The sequence below is a fragment of the Canis lupus genome, chromosome 31, assembly GCF_011100685.1.
Source record: "Canis lupus familiaris isolate Mischka breed German Shepherd chromosome 31, alternate assembly UU_Cfam_GSD_1.0, whole genome shotgun sequence".
Taxonomy (NCBI): domain Eukaryota; kingdom Metazoa; phylum Chordata; class Mammalia; order Carnivora; family Canidae; genus Canis; species Canis lupus.
In genome coordinates, this window is record NC_049252.1 from 12,470,820 (window position 1) to 12,488,308 (window position 17,489).

Here is a 17,489-nt window from a genome sequence, read left to right on the forward strand (position 1 = left end):
CACATTTTGGCATATTAAATCATCTTCACAGTTCTAATATGCCATGAAACCCAATTTACATATAACGGAGGCATAGAAGATGAAAAGCTGAGAACAGACTCCTGTTTCAAAAGGCATCAGGCACACCACTTTATTTTCTTGAAGCACCACTAACTTCTATAAATCTGTTGCTGGAAAAGGTTATTAAGCTGCCAGGCCCTTCTTCTTTCTTCTCAAGCCCTAACTCCCCTCCTCTTCTCACATGCCATATGGAAGCTCTTCTCTCTTCCTCTCCCATTGTTTTGTCTTTTTATCCCATAGCTCTTTTCCCTTGAGCCGAATTCCTCAGACTCTTTGGACCACAACAAACATAATACTCTTTTTCTTTAGACTTATAATGCATTTGGAATTTTTTTGTGGGGGCTATGGCAGATATGAGATAGTAATAGAACAGAGTAAGAGTAATAGAAAATCCAATAGTTCATCAGATTCTGGACCTGACCTCTTAAAGATAGCACCTAGATAATAACACTAGGCCAGGGTGCAACCAGTGGTGGGATGCGCCACTCTATCATAATTCTGATACCTACTGTTAGTTGAGACAATACGCTGCCAGCCTACCATCCATTCATGAATTATGTGGTGTACAGCCAAAGACATCAATGTAGGGACAGAGTACAAAAATTGGCTTTTGCCACACCTCAAAATATATATAATTTTTTGAATTAGGTCAGTAAGTACTCAAGAATTACTTAATCACATCTCTTGGGAAAATAATGAGAATATTTTATGTTATATTATAATTAATATCAAAATCTTCAATGATCATTGTCAGTTGCTTGGCACCAGATAAAAAGGCCACTGTGCCTGCCAAAGTTTTGCTTTCCTCCAGGGTCTCTAGACCGGAGTTTCTCAACCCTGGCACCATTCATATATGGGGCCAGATAATTCTTTGTTGTGGAGGGCTATTTTGTACGTTGTAGGATGTTTAGCAGCTTCCCTGGCCTCTACCCACTAGATACGAGTAGTATCCCCCCTTACCTGTGACCACCATTGCTAGGTATCCCCCAAGGAAAAATTGCTCCCAGTTGAGAACCATTGTCCTAGATTCACAAGGCATGGATCATATTTCATCTCATATTTCCCTTTTCCCCTTTTCTTGCATGCTCAATCCTGGTAATATACACCTACCTTTACCTAATTGCAAACCTTCTCTGTGCCTTCTCTTATAAATAGTAACAGATTCCCTTGAGCCTCAAAAATTACATATAATGATCCAATAGGAAAACATGAAGGAATGTAGAAATAAATAAAATAGCTAGAGAGAATAGAGAATAGGGAATCAAATCTACATAAACTACTGTGGCTTCAAGTTGACTTCCTGGGACAAGTTGAAAGTGATATCACGGGGTTAGCTAGAAACAACCTCAATAAATAAAAGACAGGACCTTACATCCTACAAAACTTTCCATTTTGTAGAAATTTATACCTCTTATTGATTTCCTACTGAAATTATTCACTATGAATTTTCCATAACTTTAAAAAATTCTCTAAACCTCCAAGTCCCTCCCTCCTTGGGCTTGTATTTTTCAGCTGGTAACCACATCTCTAGCTTAAAAAACAGTGGATACTAGCAAGAAGACCCAAGTTATCTGACATGAGCCCTCTCAATGTTTCTCCTTTCTTTATTAAAATCTCTATTCTCCCCGCATCCTCAGCTATACTGAGTTATTTCTCAAATTATCCCCTCAACTTCCTTTTATTCTTGCCTCTTGTTTCAATAAATGAGACAGTCTTCCTTTTCAAAACTAACTCTTTGAACTGTGCCTCTGACCTCGAACTTCTGGTTATCTACTTTCTTTGCTTACTTTCAATATCTTACTTTCTATTGGTATCAGCCAGGGTGCTGTAAATGTCACTCACTGTCTACGCCACATTTTGCGCTGCCATTATCTCAAACTTTTCTCTCATATTCTCTCATTCTGTCTTCTACTCGCCTAGTCCCTTGCAGGCTTCTTTTTATCTCACAAATGTGCTGAAACACTTTTGCTGTCTAATATGACAATTCAATCATTAAACTCACTGGATTTTTGGATCTTGACCTTTGAGAATTTGACAATATGATCACTACCAGATTTTCACTTTCTTACTCCCGTGTTACTGCAGTCTCCTTTCTGTCTGCTATTTTTGCTGATTCTTTTCCCCGCTCTCACCTCCAAATACTTTAGGATACTTGAGATCTTATTTTCTATCTAATATATCCGGTCCTAATAACACATCCATTCAGAGACTCCAATGTTGTTATAAGAATAGATTCAAAGACTCCTTTTTAATTTCATGGTAGCATCCATTATCCTCTGGGAAACTCCTCTTTATATGACTGTTCATGGTAGGACAACATCTTCAGTCATCTTGAGTGGAATCTTTTGAACTTAGAGAATTGTTTGACTCAGGCAACAGAGCTATCACTTCAGAATCCTACCCTTTATTATAAATATGGATGCCAATCTTGAAGGAAACAGAAGTTGTATGTGTGTGGGAGGAAGGAGGGGATACTATAAGGATAAGAATTTTTGCCAGCAGGAGTCTATTATATAGACATAAATATGCACGTGGGGAGGTTGGGAAGTGGGGGAGAGATTGGTAAATCATTTCAGATTAATGTCTAAAACCAAAAAGTAAACAATAATACTAAATGCTATCAGAATTTTATCGACAAATACAGAAAAAAATAAGCTAAAGAATTGAAATTAGCACGGGGGGGGGGAATGCAAGGCTCTTGAAATAAGTGTTTAGCATTGAAGAGCCCTTTGAAACTGCACACACATGCATACAAACAATATCATCAACATAGTTAATCATAAAGACTAGAAAAGGACACAAGAGATAACCTAAGGATAGTTTCCTGCTATGTGGAAGACCATAACAACCTTTCTGGCCTAGATGGAGAAGCCTGGAAAGAGAGGGAAGAAAGAACAACTAAGTTGAGATGCCAGTCTGGTGCTGATCCTTTTGCTCACTCCGTAAGTTTGAAACCCATGGGGGAGGTAGAGACCATTGAATAACTTGAAAATCTCAGCACCAAAGGAGGATATGTCCCATTTTTCACTGACAACTGCCTCTCTTCAACCTTGGCAGCCACAGTAGAGTAGAAATGGTGTGTGAGGCAGAGAGCAAGATCTTTTGTATATTCCCCACCTTCTCAACTGTCATGATCTCTTGTAGCAGGAGGAGAGAAACACTGCTCTTAGCCCTCTGGTCTGGGCGGGGGGTACACATTGGCTAAAGGGGTACACATTGGCTTTTCTGTGATCAGATCTCATCCTACAAGGCTAGAAGTTTTGTAGACCAAAGAGACTTGCCCACTCAGAGTTCACTCAACTCCTACAATCCTAGACCATACTCTAGATCCTTGAGATGCTCACAATTCTGCAAAGATTATTGTCAGGCTTTGTATATCTCCTTCTGGCTCTAGTCTCTGGATGATAAGTCATACTACCAGTGTGTACACCTCTAGGGCTGAGTGGTGGCGAAGACATGCTTATTTCTGTGTGCTTTGTGGGGGGGTGTAGGCATGAGGTATAGGTGAAAGCTTAAATATATGGGCTGGTATTTCCACACAGGCACATTAAAGGCCATTAAGAAAGGAGCCAGTGGTGAAAGGAGAATGAAAAGTGACCCATAAACTGGGTCTTCTTTCCCTTTGTCAACACATTTCAATGTGAAACTAAAAGTAGCCTAATACTTTTGAATTCAAATGACCCAAGCCATTATAAAAGCATATTTGTCCAGTAAAAGTATAGAATATATTTAACAATTTGTTCACTCAGTAATATTTGGAAGTATGATATGTGGGTCTCCATTTATATTCTTGCCCTGAACCCTGTGTTATGTGGCAGGCCTGGAGGAAGAAATTCAGAAGCTGCTCCAAAAGTTTAGGGGGTGCTAAAAGGCTGATAGGGCCAATGGATTGCAAGATGTTGGGATGGAATAGGGGACCAAACATAGTTCAGTCTTTGTAAGTGGAGGTTAAGGTCAGCATCAGTTTGTGGGGGTGAAAGTGAAGAAAGCAACCAATGTAGCAAGAACAGAGGCTGACAACCAATAACCATAATTTATGCACCAGGAGACATCTTGGCCATCTAATGAGAATTTGGAGGAAGAAATGAAGATTAGACTCCTCCCTACATCCCACCCCTGCACACACACACACACACACACACACACACACACACACACATAGTGATGACACTATATTAGATGAGCTCCTCTTATACCCTGCAGGGTAGCAAAAGGACAAAATAAATCTTTTGAGAGATTAGAACAACCATGCCAAGGAGATTAAACCACAAACCAAATAAGTTCAGATCCTGAATAGGAATAAATTTTTACCTCAAGGAGAATATTTTAAATAGGATATGACTAGATATACTACCTTAAAGATACATACTTTCAATTTTTTAAAAAAAATATTATTATTATTATAGCTAGTGATCAAGGAGAGATTCAGAGGTAAGCTGAGGTCAGCTTCAGAAAAGTAGCACCATTACATTTCTGCTCCTCCGATTAATTAATGCAAATGACTGGTAATGCTCTGAAATAAATACTCATGGATAACTTCCAAAACTGGGGGCTCCAGTTTGGTCCTTGCCAGGGTATGGTGTGAGGGCAATACCATAATTATATGTCTTGATAGCAAATAGCTTATTATATCCCAGTGGTAGGTGAAGTCTAACTTCAAAGGATTCAGAAACCCCACCTGATGGACACAGGGACATTTTGAGATTCAAAAAGTTTTGAATTCCCTGTCATGGAGGAAGGTTGAAAGTGAAGGCTGACTCCTAAGAGTATTTTGCTAATGACTACTACTATGAGGTCCTGGACAACCCTTGCTACGACTAGACTCACTCAGAGCCAAGGGATGTGATAAGAGGAAACATCCAAAGTGTTTGGGCAGAGAGAAAATGCCTTCTAACGGGAGGTCTATTGCATTATTTGAACTGGATCTGATTAACAGGGAACCGTTTAAGTATTTTATTGTATGGCACCAAGGCACTAGAAATATCAGAAATTGTTGCCAGAATTGGACCTATCTATTCTATAGATCTTATTTTTTGATTTATAGATCATAGAGAAAAACAAAGTAACGTACAATTATGATTACCTGATTTTTTTTTCCATCTTGAGATAGCTGAGGATGTCAAGAAAAGCTATGTGATTTGCTCCTACAGTCTTTCATAAAAGACCTGAATACTCAAATAACTTTAGAACCTAAACACAGTTACCAGCCCTGGGCAATGGGAATAAAAACAGTAATAAAATAAACACAATTTCACTCACACAGATTTTACCAGGGAGTGGGAATGGCATCTAATCAGTGTTTAATAGGATTTATTTTAATCCTTGTATTTATTATATATGTGTTACACATATATTATTATTTATTTTATATATATTAAATATACATATTTGGAAAATAGATAAACTCAGGATTGTTTTATCAGGGATTTGACAACTTCCGTAACTGCTCAGATACTATATAGAAAATACATTTTTTTCTGTGTGTGTGTGTTTCTTACATATCTTTATTTTATTCAGGGAAGGAACTATGAAAGTCCTCTACTGCAGGAAGGGTTTTAGTTGGCCAAAACCCAGGAGATCAATTCATAGCAATCTCATCATCATATGAAAACCCTTTTCTGAAAATGATAGAGACACTACAACCATTTTATTTTCATTTCAGAGAAATTTTGCAATGTGAAAGGTATAAACATCAGGACTGGGGGAGAGTTGAGAAGGCATGAAATAGGTTTTGTGGAACATGGATGGAATCGGTCGCTAGTAAGATCCCACTGAATGATTATGAAGCAGCAGGAGAGTTCAGGGAGGAGAGAGACCACAAATCCAAGATGGCACCACTTCACATGGTGGTTGGCTTTTCTCCAGCAGCACTCAGCAAATGGGCATTGGAGATGGATTAGTGATTTGAGCTAGTGTTGGAGTTTCACTGGGTAGATGCCTCACATCAGGAGTTCAAGGGGCCAACAGGTCTGGCTTAACAGGAAGACAGACTCTTATTAAAAGACAATGGAATGATCAAGGTGTTATAATCTTGACCTTAGGTCAAACTTGGCAGAATGAGGGTAAGGGATAGAGAGAGTTGCAATGGTAAGAGATTTTGGTACGTGAATAGGATGAACATTTCAGACATGGAGTATTTCAGAATGATTTCAAGGGCCACAATATGGCTATGTGTGAGAGGTAGTTCAAGTACAGTGGAAATGGAAGATTTGGGGTTAAAGATGAAACTATGAGGAAAATATGCTGGAAATATCACCTAAATGTCTATGGAATTTACCCAGGGTAATAGCAGGAGTTAAGAAGTTGACAAGTTAAAAGGAAATATATGGTTCAGATGCCCAAATTGTATATTAGTAAAAGGCACTAACAAGGTAAATAGCTAGTTGACATCAGCTCCAAAGGACAGATTTTGACATGTAGAGGAATGATGGTTTTGTGTAAAAGTTTCATTGGGGGAAGGAGGAGATATCAGCCCCCCTTTTCATTAAAAAGTTCTACATGGGAAATGTTGGCCTTGGGGATTCTTAGATTTTAGTTAAGTGAAGAAGGTGCAGAAGCATTCTGTGAAGAGGTTTCCGGTGAGGGGGTTTTGGGTCACAACATGAGGAATACAGAGGCCATGATGGAAAAAGGCAAAAAGAAACTCACAGGCAGAAGTGAAGTTAGGAATTGAGAGTAGGGAAGAGGGGAGATGGTCAAAGGGCCTTGAATGTTGGGCAGGGATGAGAATAAACAGGGCTGTGAGGTCTGATAGGATTAGCTGCTCTCCAGGTTCCAAGTAGAGCAGAGGTACAGAGTGGTTTCCTACCGTGTTGGCTCAGGACCCTGGGGGTGCTGCCAGAGGCTTCACGATTAGCAAATTGTGATTTTTTTTTTCAGCTTTCCAAACAGACTCTTGGTGGGAAGCTCCTGTGGTGCCTTTGAAGAGATCCTAGTGCAGGCATATGCACATAAGGAAGAGTGAGCATCCTGGAGGGATGGGATGGTTCTGAACTCTCTCAAAAGCCAGCTGTGGCCTGACTTAGTAGCATCTTTGAAGAAATCCTAGCTGGAGGTGAAGGGGTATAGCTAGTTCTCCAACCCACTTTTTAAACAAGAGGATAGAAACTGCTCAAGGTTGTGACCAAGGCCTTTTCAAGGAGCAACTAACCACTAAGGTTTGCCTTCCTGGTCTTTGAAAAATCTTAGGTCTTTGGTGGAACTCCTACCAACTGCATCACTTTAACTAAACTCAAGGATCTAGCTGCAGAAAAAAAACAACAGGATTATAAGGATTATTGACACAGACTACCTGCTTGGACTTGGGCTCAGATCTACGCTATTAGCGTAGCGTAATATTCTACGCTAGCTTTTTTTCTAAGTAGGCCCATGGAAGGAGACTTAGAACTCTAGGATGCAGGACTTTGGTTGGTCGAGAGAGAGAATGAGAGAGAGGGAAGGAGAAGAGGAGGAAGAGAGAAAGAGAGAGAAAGAGCTCTTGGCTTAAGTGAAACTATGTGCTTGGTGTGGAACTAATACCTGAAAAAGTTTTTTTCAGCCCTGCCATCACCCCAGAAGCCATCAGTGTTCTGGATGAAAAAACAACTCCTTTGTTCTGCAAGATAACTCAATTTGAAATAAATATACATGGATTTAAAATAATACATTAATTTAAATTCTCTAGGTGGAACTACTTTGATGGAAATTTCCCTAAAAAAGCAACAAATAATTTGCCTCTGCATCTAATCAGCCAATCAGACACCCCCATGCTGATTACTTAATAAAGTAGAATTTTAATGCAAAAATTTATGATTATCAACAATTCTCCTGGCCCCTTCTCTCCCTCCACCCAACCTAACCAATTTGTGCTTGTAATTCTTAACAAGTTAATCTTCTCTTCAATCATACAACAGAATTTGTTAATCAAAACTGAATTCCTGGCCAAATATCTCAGAGCAACTTGTAAAGCATGCAGTCAAGCAGATAAGACCAAGTTGATGACGAAGTGGTTCTCTTTTCACCATCAAGAAGAAAATAATACAAGTGGTTGTATGAAAAGAAAACCAAAGGCCAGGGCCTTTAGCAAAGACTAAAGGAAGAAAGAAAGCCTATGGATTGGACTTCTACTACCCCTGTGGCCTCGTTCACTGAAATTTCAAGGGAGACTCTTCACCATGGGAGCACTGGGAAAGTGGGAAAGTGAGACGAGGTGGGTGGTCCTGGACTGGACTGGTGAGTGGTCTGTCATTGCTCAGGCTGCCTTAATAGAGTTGTGGTATTTTAGGTTATTCTCAGAGCTCTTTTCTCTGACTTTTATCTTCTAGGTGGAATTCAAGTGTGGGATAAAACTAGGAAGTGTGGATTTTAACAGAAGTCAAAATAATCTGTGGGGCCTAAATTAACGTGTATGAGATTATTTATGGAAGGGGCCTATGTTTGCTAAACAGATATAATTCGTCTTCTAGTGAAGGGATATGTTGACTACCTACTAAATTATTTACAAGATCTTACAGAGAGTTGCATGAAATGAATGAATGCTGTCTGTGCCTCATTTTAAAAGTAATAAGCATGATTCTTTTTTAATCCATGTATATTAGAATGATTTTACCCTGTAGCATAATAGCACCGATTTCATGGGATTGATGTGAAAAATCATAGAGCTGATTATGAAGGGTGTGAAATTGTGCCTAGTTCCCAGATATATACAATAAACATCAGCTATTTGTCATCATCACTCTAGAGGGTAAGTAAACCCCTTCTTACAAAAGAGGAGCTTGAATTTCAGAGCGTTTTAGTGACTTGCACAAGATACAAATTAAATCACTGGATCAAGAGAGCTGCCAGGTCATATTGAAATTACCTGAACTATTGGCCTACTCCTAAATCTATTTCCAAACTCATAAATACAAAGCCATAATTGAAACAGACTCATATGTGGGTGGTCACAAGAGACACTGAACAGAATGTTGTCAAATCACGTTTTACATGAAATGCTGCTGTAGCAGGAACAAAGTTTAAGACTTGAGCTGCTCATCCTCATAATTTGGACCTTTTTCTGATGTCTGGAAACTTCACAGAAAGGATCCTTCAAGGATTAGTTTGCATGAGCAACCAGAGACCACCAATTGGAAGAATCCATTGTGAGAGAACAGAGATTCGAGATGCACAAAACTGGTTCCATAATTGGTTGTTGTCAGAGAGGAGAGGAAATTTTTGAGTATCCTGGTGAATGGTAAATAGGCCACCCTACAGATCAGACTGCCCGACCCCAGCAATTCTGTGTCTGAGGCAAGAGAGGAAAGCAGTGATAAAATCCGAGGATCAGAAACATCTCTATGAACTATTTAACTTTTTTTTTTTTTTTTTTTTCTGAGAGAGAGAGAGAGCAGAGAGAGATGGGCAGAGGGAGAGGGAGAGAGAATCTCTGGCAGATTCCCTGCTTAGCCTGGAGCCTGATCTCACAACCTTGAGATCATGACCCTGAGATCATGACCTGAGCCGAAATCAAGAGTGGTCAACTGAGCCACCCAGGAGCCCCTCTCTATGAACTATTTAAAGTAATGTCTAGCCATGGACACTCAGTAATAGATTATAGCAATCCCCCCTCATCCATGGGGGATACCTTCCAAGATTCCCAGTGGATGCCTGAAACTGCAGATTGTTCTGAACCATGTAGATACTATATTTTTTTCCTATACATATATGATAAAATTTAATTTGCAAATTAGACACAGTAAGAGATTAACAATAACAAACACTAATATAGAACAATTATAACAATATAGTGTAATAAAAGTTCCATGAATATGGTATCTGTCAAAATATCTTGCACTCACCCTTTTTGTGATGGTATGGGATGATAAAATGCCTCTATAATGAGATGAATGACATGGACACTGGACTTAGGGTATTGACTTTCTGATCATCTGCTTCCAATGTGGTTGACTGTGAGTAACCAAAACTGTAGAAAGCAAAACCATGGATAAGAGGGGGATAAGACGGGGTCTGCTGTAGAGCATTTGTAGTGTATAACCTAAGTACCGTGGAGGGTGTTTTTCACACTGAAAGAGGTGTCAGTAGAAAAAGCTGGCATTCAGGAAAAAAGAAGATAGGCCTAAACACATCACAGGAACACCAGGAGAGATCCTCAGAGCCCTGGACAGAAAGTACAAGTGTTTTTCACCGTCAGGATAGCCATGTAGGAGCTTGGGTCCCATGGAGTCCACATTCTAAGATGGAGGAGGAAAAAACTGATGCCTCAGGGTAAGCAGGAGAGCTGCGTTGAGGAGCACACATAAAATGGGAGCTGCCTTAGCAAATTAGAGGCTTTTGAAAGGGACTGAACTATTTCTATAGTTCAGTAGTGAGACGTGCACCAAACTCTATTTAAACATTATTGTTATGATTTAAGTTTTTTCTAAAGATTGATGGTACACAAATTCATTCTTCTATTAACTTATTGAACAGAGCTGTGCTAGGCACTGTGGATAGGTCAGAGAATAGAATAATTATAGTTTTTGTTCTCAAGGGCTTACAGCTTTGTAGAGGAATGTAAGCTCCATGAAGGTAGGTACTTTATTTTGCTTATTCTTATGCTTTAGGATTAAAAAGTAGTACATGAGATGGAAGAGAAAATTATCAAACAATTTATTGAAATACTTTTTAAATGACCTCAGTTTAACATGAATTTTAGAGAGTGATATCTATGATACTGCTAGAAATATATCCAAGAAAACTGAAAATACAGGTCTGCACAAAAACTTGTATATAAATGTTCATAGCAGCATTATTCATAATAGCTGAAAAGTAGGAATAACCCAAATGTTCATCAATTGATGAAGAGATAAATAAAATGTGTTATGTCTATAGGAGGGAATATTATTGAGCCATAAAAAGGAATGAAGTACTCATTTATGCTGCAACATGGATGAACCTTGAAGACATTATGCTAAGTGAAAGGGGCCAGTCACAAAAACCATGTATGATATGATTCCATTTATATGAAATGACCTGAATGTGCAAATCCATACAGACAGAATGTAGATTAGTGGTTGTCAGGGCTGGGAGGAGAGGGGTGGAATTGGGGAGTGACTACTCAAGGATATGAATTTTCTTTTTGGATTGATGAGATCTTCCAAAATGTATTGTGGTGATGGCTGCACAACTCTGTGAAAATACTAAAAAATCATTGAATTGTAGATTGATTTTGAGTGAATTTTGATTCATTTTGCATGAAAGAATTGCATGGTATATGAATTATATGTAAGAATTATATATAAACAAAGTAAAAGAGAGAGAGAGAGAGAGAGGGTAATTATCTGTAGGTTACTGTGGGAACACACAAATGTACCACCATAAACCAATGCAAAAGTTAATTATTCTTAACTTTAATCCATCCTTCCAACTAAGAATATCTGAAATCATGCTGTTATAGACATTTGCTGCAGATGCAAAATGAGAGAAACATCTCATTCAAAGATGATTTCTTACATCTCCTTTCCTTACATCTGGGGTCATGTGGCTTCCGCAGCAGACTCAGTCCTGTCCCAGGATCCAAAATCTATCTTGATCTTGATCAGGGGACATTTGTTGGACTCAAGTTCAATATATTATGAGGACTTAGCATTATTTCTACCTTTCTAACAGTCTGGTTCTGATCTAGCATTTGCATGTAAGCCTTATTCTTGAGTCTAAATCCCCAGGTTGTCTTTGCAGTTCTGGGCTCATGTCTTTTTCTCTTATGCCTAAGCACTTAACCTAAGATGGAGTCTATTTAGAATGAGGCCTTGCCTGGCTTTTCAGGGCTTTTCCAGGCATAAAGATTCTGTCCTTGACTATGATTGGGTCTTGGATGGACTTTCCAGATGCTGGGCTCCATGCAGTACTTCTTCTTGCTATGCCTTGTAATATTATTGGACTTTGGTGATGCCATATGCTTAGCCAGATGCCCTCCACCCATCCTTGTCTTTCAAGACAAGCATTACAGCAGTCTGGCTGGGCTCACCTCCACCACTGTTGAACCTGCCTTCTTCCTCCCTGCATCTTCTGTTCCATACTGTGGGTTCAAGATCATGCCAGTGACGCCAATCCTGGCACAGCTAACTTTTTTTTATACCTGGATGTATTATAGAATAATTTTAGCTTTGACAAAAATTTACACTTTTTCATCCAATTTATTTTCAAGATTCAACAGCTATGCAGGTATTAATTCAACACTGAGGGCTTACTATATGGGAACTCTTATCATAGGTGCTAGATATACAAAGCTAAAAAGTAACACTCCTGCTTGAAATAAAGAGGAGGCTGATGATAACAATTAATACAGTTGAGTATTTACTAAGTGCAGTTACTAGACCAAGCAGTAGAGCTTCACTATCTCATTTATTTTTCACAATAACCCTTTCTTGTAGGTTCTAATATTATTTGCATTTTAAAGATGAGAAAAGTGAGACCCATGGAGTTACATGCCCAGGATTCAACTCTTAGACTAACTAATTAATACTAAGCTCTTAATCAGCATGTTATACTATTTAGAGAAACTAGATTCTAATGAGAATACAAAATACTGTGCTCAGATATCACTAAAACAGTTTTATATTAAGATAACATTTGATCTTAAAATGTCTGTTAAAAGAACTATGAACAGCCTTCCTACTCTCATTCCGAAGGTGATCTATCCAGGGTTAAAAATCAGAGTTTCACAAGATAAGGACTGATACCAAAGGTTCAAGAATGTTATTAAGGTGGGAGGAGCAGGTGAGCCCGAGTTATCCAAATAATCCACAGGTGCATAGCCCAGGGTTCAAAAATCACAGACCATTTTGAACTATAGTATTTCTGCATCTAGACAGGGGCTCTGAGTAACAGACATTGGGGAACCAAGGGTAATAATAAGCATGATGGTGAGCCAGAAGCTCTGGAACATGAAGACATTTTCAGAATTCCTTCTCAGACCTAGTCTGATCACACTGAGGCAAACCATAGGTAAAGACAAGCAGGCCACCTGATTGGAATGTGGAAATGAAGGGAGCAAGCATTTCTAGAAAACTGTGTATCTTCTACAACTTAGTAGTACAGCCTAACCTATATCCTAAATAGGCAAATTGGATTCCACTAAGTGATTCTTTTTGACTTAACCAAAAAAGGAAGAAAAATAAACAACAAAAGAACTAGAAAGATCATTAAAGTGAGCTAATGCAACATTAGCAATATCATAGAATTTTCAACAGAAGAAATAATAAACAGTATTGAAATGCATGCAGAGCAGTATCTCGCCACTTTTGGTACATTGCATTTTCCACAGATGTCCACAACATATCTTTCATCCCTGATGTTCTTCTAGAGCCTTGCTACTCCTGCATCAAGGGGTGGAGGCTAATCCTCTCCTTTAAATCTAAGTGAGCTTGTTGCTTGTTGCTATAACCAATAGATTGTGGCAGAAGAAATGTCATATGATTTGTTAGGTCGCAAAAGGCAATGTGGCTTTTATCTTGTTAGCAGGAACGCTCAGTTTAACAGCCCTGAGACACCATATTAGAATATAACTGTCCTGAGAATGCCATGCGGGTGAGCTACATGCAAACATTCTGATCAACACTCCAGCCGAGCTTCAGAAACCAGTCAGCTTCAACTGCCAGCTCAATGAGTGTACTATCTTGGACATTTAGTTCAATTGAGTCTTCAGATGACTACAGCAATATCCAAAAACTGACTACAATTTCATGAGAAACCCCAAGCGAGGACAGCCTAGTGAAGAGCTTACAAATTTCTGACTCATAAAATTGTGAGCAGAAAGCTGCAGTCCTTTTAAACTGCTAAATGTTGCAGTAATTGACTCTGCAGCAGTAGTGACCTGAACATCACAGAGAGATCACTGAATTTCCAACACCCATGTTTCTCTTTTCCCATTGCCGCCATAAGGGTGATGGCTAAAACATGGCAGGAGAGACATCAATGTGGGGTAGAAGAGTCTGGGTCCCACAGGTAGTTTGCTCAGGGCCACCAGTAAAATAATCTGTCTAAAAAAGCACATTCACTTATTCGTGGCATGGTTAAGCAGGGTGAGATCTCCAAAATAGTGGATTTTTTTTTTTTTTTGTCAAGCTCCATTTTTCATCTAAACAAGCCTTCACGTCCTGACTTCAATTTCAGAAGGTAAGAAAAGTTCCAAATAGTAGCATGGAATTTGCCATAGTGATATGGCAGTTGAATCAGTGAGTCAGATGGGATATATGTTTTTGTGCACTTATTTTCAAGTTCATAGTCACATGTTAGCAGAGGTTACAGGAATGGATGGTAAAAAGAAGCTCTGTATCCTTTCTGCTTTGTTTATAAGTCTACTAATTAAGGAAAAGACATATGTAGAGTGATTGTTTTAAAATATAAGTGATAATTCAGCAAGCTATAAATCAGGATTCTTAATTCTATTACCTCTTCCCTTTCGTCTATTCTCATGATTAGAGTTTTTGTAAATCATGCACCTTCTCCCTGCCTCAACTTCTCTTCCAACTAAAGACTCCCATAAAACATGCCATCTACACAATTCTCAGGAGGAAAGAGAAGAACTATTTCAGGCATAACCTCCTAATCTATTCGGCACACCCTCAGCCAGCAACCTCATTCTCCTTTTGGCATTCAGAGGGCTCTGGTATATCTCTTGCCCTCAAAAATGCTATCAACATAATGAAAGTTGAGATGAAAATTAATCATCTAGTGAGCCTTCTCCTGCATCTGTTTTAAAACCTGCTGGGGGTGGACGGAATCTGTAGAAACTTGGAAGTCTATACTGAGATTCACATTGGCTATACTGCTCTGGGAAACTTGAGAAAATTAATGAGAACTGGTTATTAGGGAGAAATTAAATAATGTTGTTGCTTAGCACTTGGGATGAAGAATCTCGAATTGGAACAGGTATTCTCACAGCTCTCTGCCCATACCATGGTCTTCCTACTCACTCATATTTATATTTCCTAGTTGGGCCCTTTCCCTGACTGGATTAAAAGCTTCTTACATGTCTTTGTATCCTTCATTCCCCAAACTAGATCAGGATATAATAAGACCTCAATAGGCTTTTGACAAATTAAGACAATTTTAACTTTAAAAAGAATAAACACAGAGGTAATAAATTTAATGATACTTAGGAGTTTACACCTGGGGGTCCATAAGGAGGTCCAGATATCCTTACACCAAAGTCTGGTGTCTCAGCCCTTTAGAATGCAATCATTTCAGGGCATATCTTTAAGTCTTCTCCCAAATAAAAGTTAGAATAATAATAATGGTACCTGATATTTTTATAGTCCTTTGTGTTTATTGTATTGATTTTTCTGACAATCTTTTAAAAAACTATTTGGCAAAACTAGTTGTTATCATTTTAATCTTTCTTTCTTTCTTTCTTTCTTTCTTTCTTTCTTTCTTTCTTTCTTTCTTTCTTTCTTTCTTTCTTTCTTTCTCTCTTTCTTTCTTTTCTCTTTCTATAGGCTACATGCCTAGCATAAAAGCCAAGGTGAACTTGAACTCACAACCCTGAGATCAAGACCTGAGCTGAGATCAAGAGCAGTTGGATGCTTAACTGACTGAGCCACCTAGACACCCCTCATGTCAGTTTTTTTTAATAAATTTATTTTTTATTGGTGTTCAATTTGCCAACTTACAGAATAACACCCAGTGCTCATCCCGTCAAGTGCCCCCCTCAGTGCCCGTCACCCATTCACCCCCACCCCCCGCCCTCCTCCCCTTCCACCACCCCTAGTTCGTTTCCCAGAGTTAGGAGTCTTTATGTTCTGTCTCCCTTTCTGATATTTCCCACACATTTCTTCTCCCTTCCCTTCTATTCCCTTTCACTATTATATATATTCCCCAAATGAATGAGAACATATAATGTTTGTCCTTCTCCGATTGACTTACTTCACTCAGCATAATACCCTCCAGTTCCATCCATGTTGAAGCAAATGGTGGGTATTTGTCGTTTCTAATGGCTGAGGAATATTCCATTGTATACATAAACCACATCTTCTTTATCCATTCATCTTTCGATGGACACCGAGGCTCCTTCCACAGTTTGGCTATTGTGGCCATTGCTGCTAGAAACATTGGGGGTGCAGGTGTCCCGGCGTTTCATTGCATCTGTATCTTTGGGGTAAATCCCCAACAGTGCAATTGCTGGGTCATAGGGCAGGTCTATTTTTAACTCTTTGAGGAACCTCCACACAGTTTTCCAGAGTGGCTGCACCAGTTCACATTCCCACCAACAGTGTAAGAAGGTTCCCTTTTCTCCGTATCCTCTCCAACATTTGTGGTTTCCTGCCTTGTGAATTTTCCCCATTCTCACTGGTGTGAGGTGGGATCTCATTGTGGTTTTGATTTGTATTTCCCTGATGGCAAGTGATGCAGAGCATTTTCTCATGTGCATGTTGGCCATGTCTATGTCTTCCTCTGTGAGATTTCTGTTTTTTAATTAGAAATTCGAGGAGGTAAATTACACAGAAATAAAGTGATAGGAGCAGGACAAAATTCTAGAGTCCAGTGTTCTTTCCACTACGGCCCACTATAAGATTCTGGAAAGAGTAGCAATCATTGTTTACACTACAAAAAAAAAAAAAAAAAAAAGAAAGAAAGAAAATCATTTTGGATCCTGATCAAAATGTGATGTTGTGGGTTTCTGTGATCCACCTTAGCTGGGAGGTAGTCATTTTTCATTTCGGGGCCAGCACTTCAATAGCTGAAAACAGTCTATGCATTCATTTGAAATGAAAGATGGGAAGTTCCCTGAAAAGGTTTGAAGTCTTAATTCAATTGATATTGGCACAATAAATTGTAGGATGCATTCAAATCCATTACTAAGACTTCTCATGCCAGCAGATTTGCAAAACTAGATGTGAAATTGCATCAAGTTCTTTCTGCTGTGTTTTAAGGTAAAATGATACAGATCTCCTTTCTTCACTTGGGAACTGAAGGGTGTTTACTTGATAATGGTCTCCTTGTATGAATGACACCGTAAGGAAAGGCAAAAATGAAACATCCAACTCTTGCTTACCCCTGTAGTGCACATTGCAAGGCTTCCTGATTCTCCATGCTGGAATGCACATATAGGTCTGATAGTGGTCAGAGGGGACTAAAAGATTCCATCATTCCATATTCCGATGATCATTCCACATTCTCATGGTCTTTGATCAGAAGGTATAAACATCAGAGAAAAAAAATGGAATTTTCATTGCTACTTTCTAAAGTCAATCTTTTGGAGTTGTGAGGACCTTTCAGATTAAATATTTTGGTCATAACTGTTTTGCTGCAGTTATGCAAATATAACCTAATTCTTACTTCCTCATTACTTTTCTTCATAGCTTTCTATAAGACCTAAGATCCCAAGAGAGGGCTGAGTATACTGCTTAAAGTCTTATTTTTAGACATTCCAGAAAAACATAAATATGGAATAATTTTTTATCAGGATAATT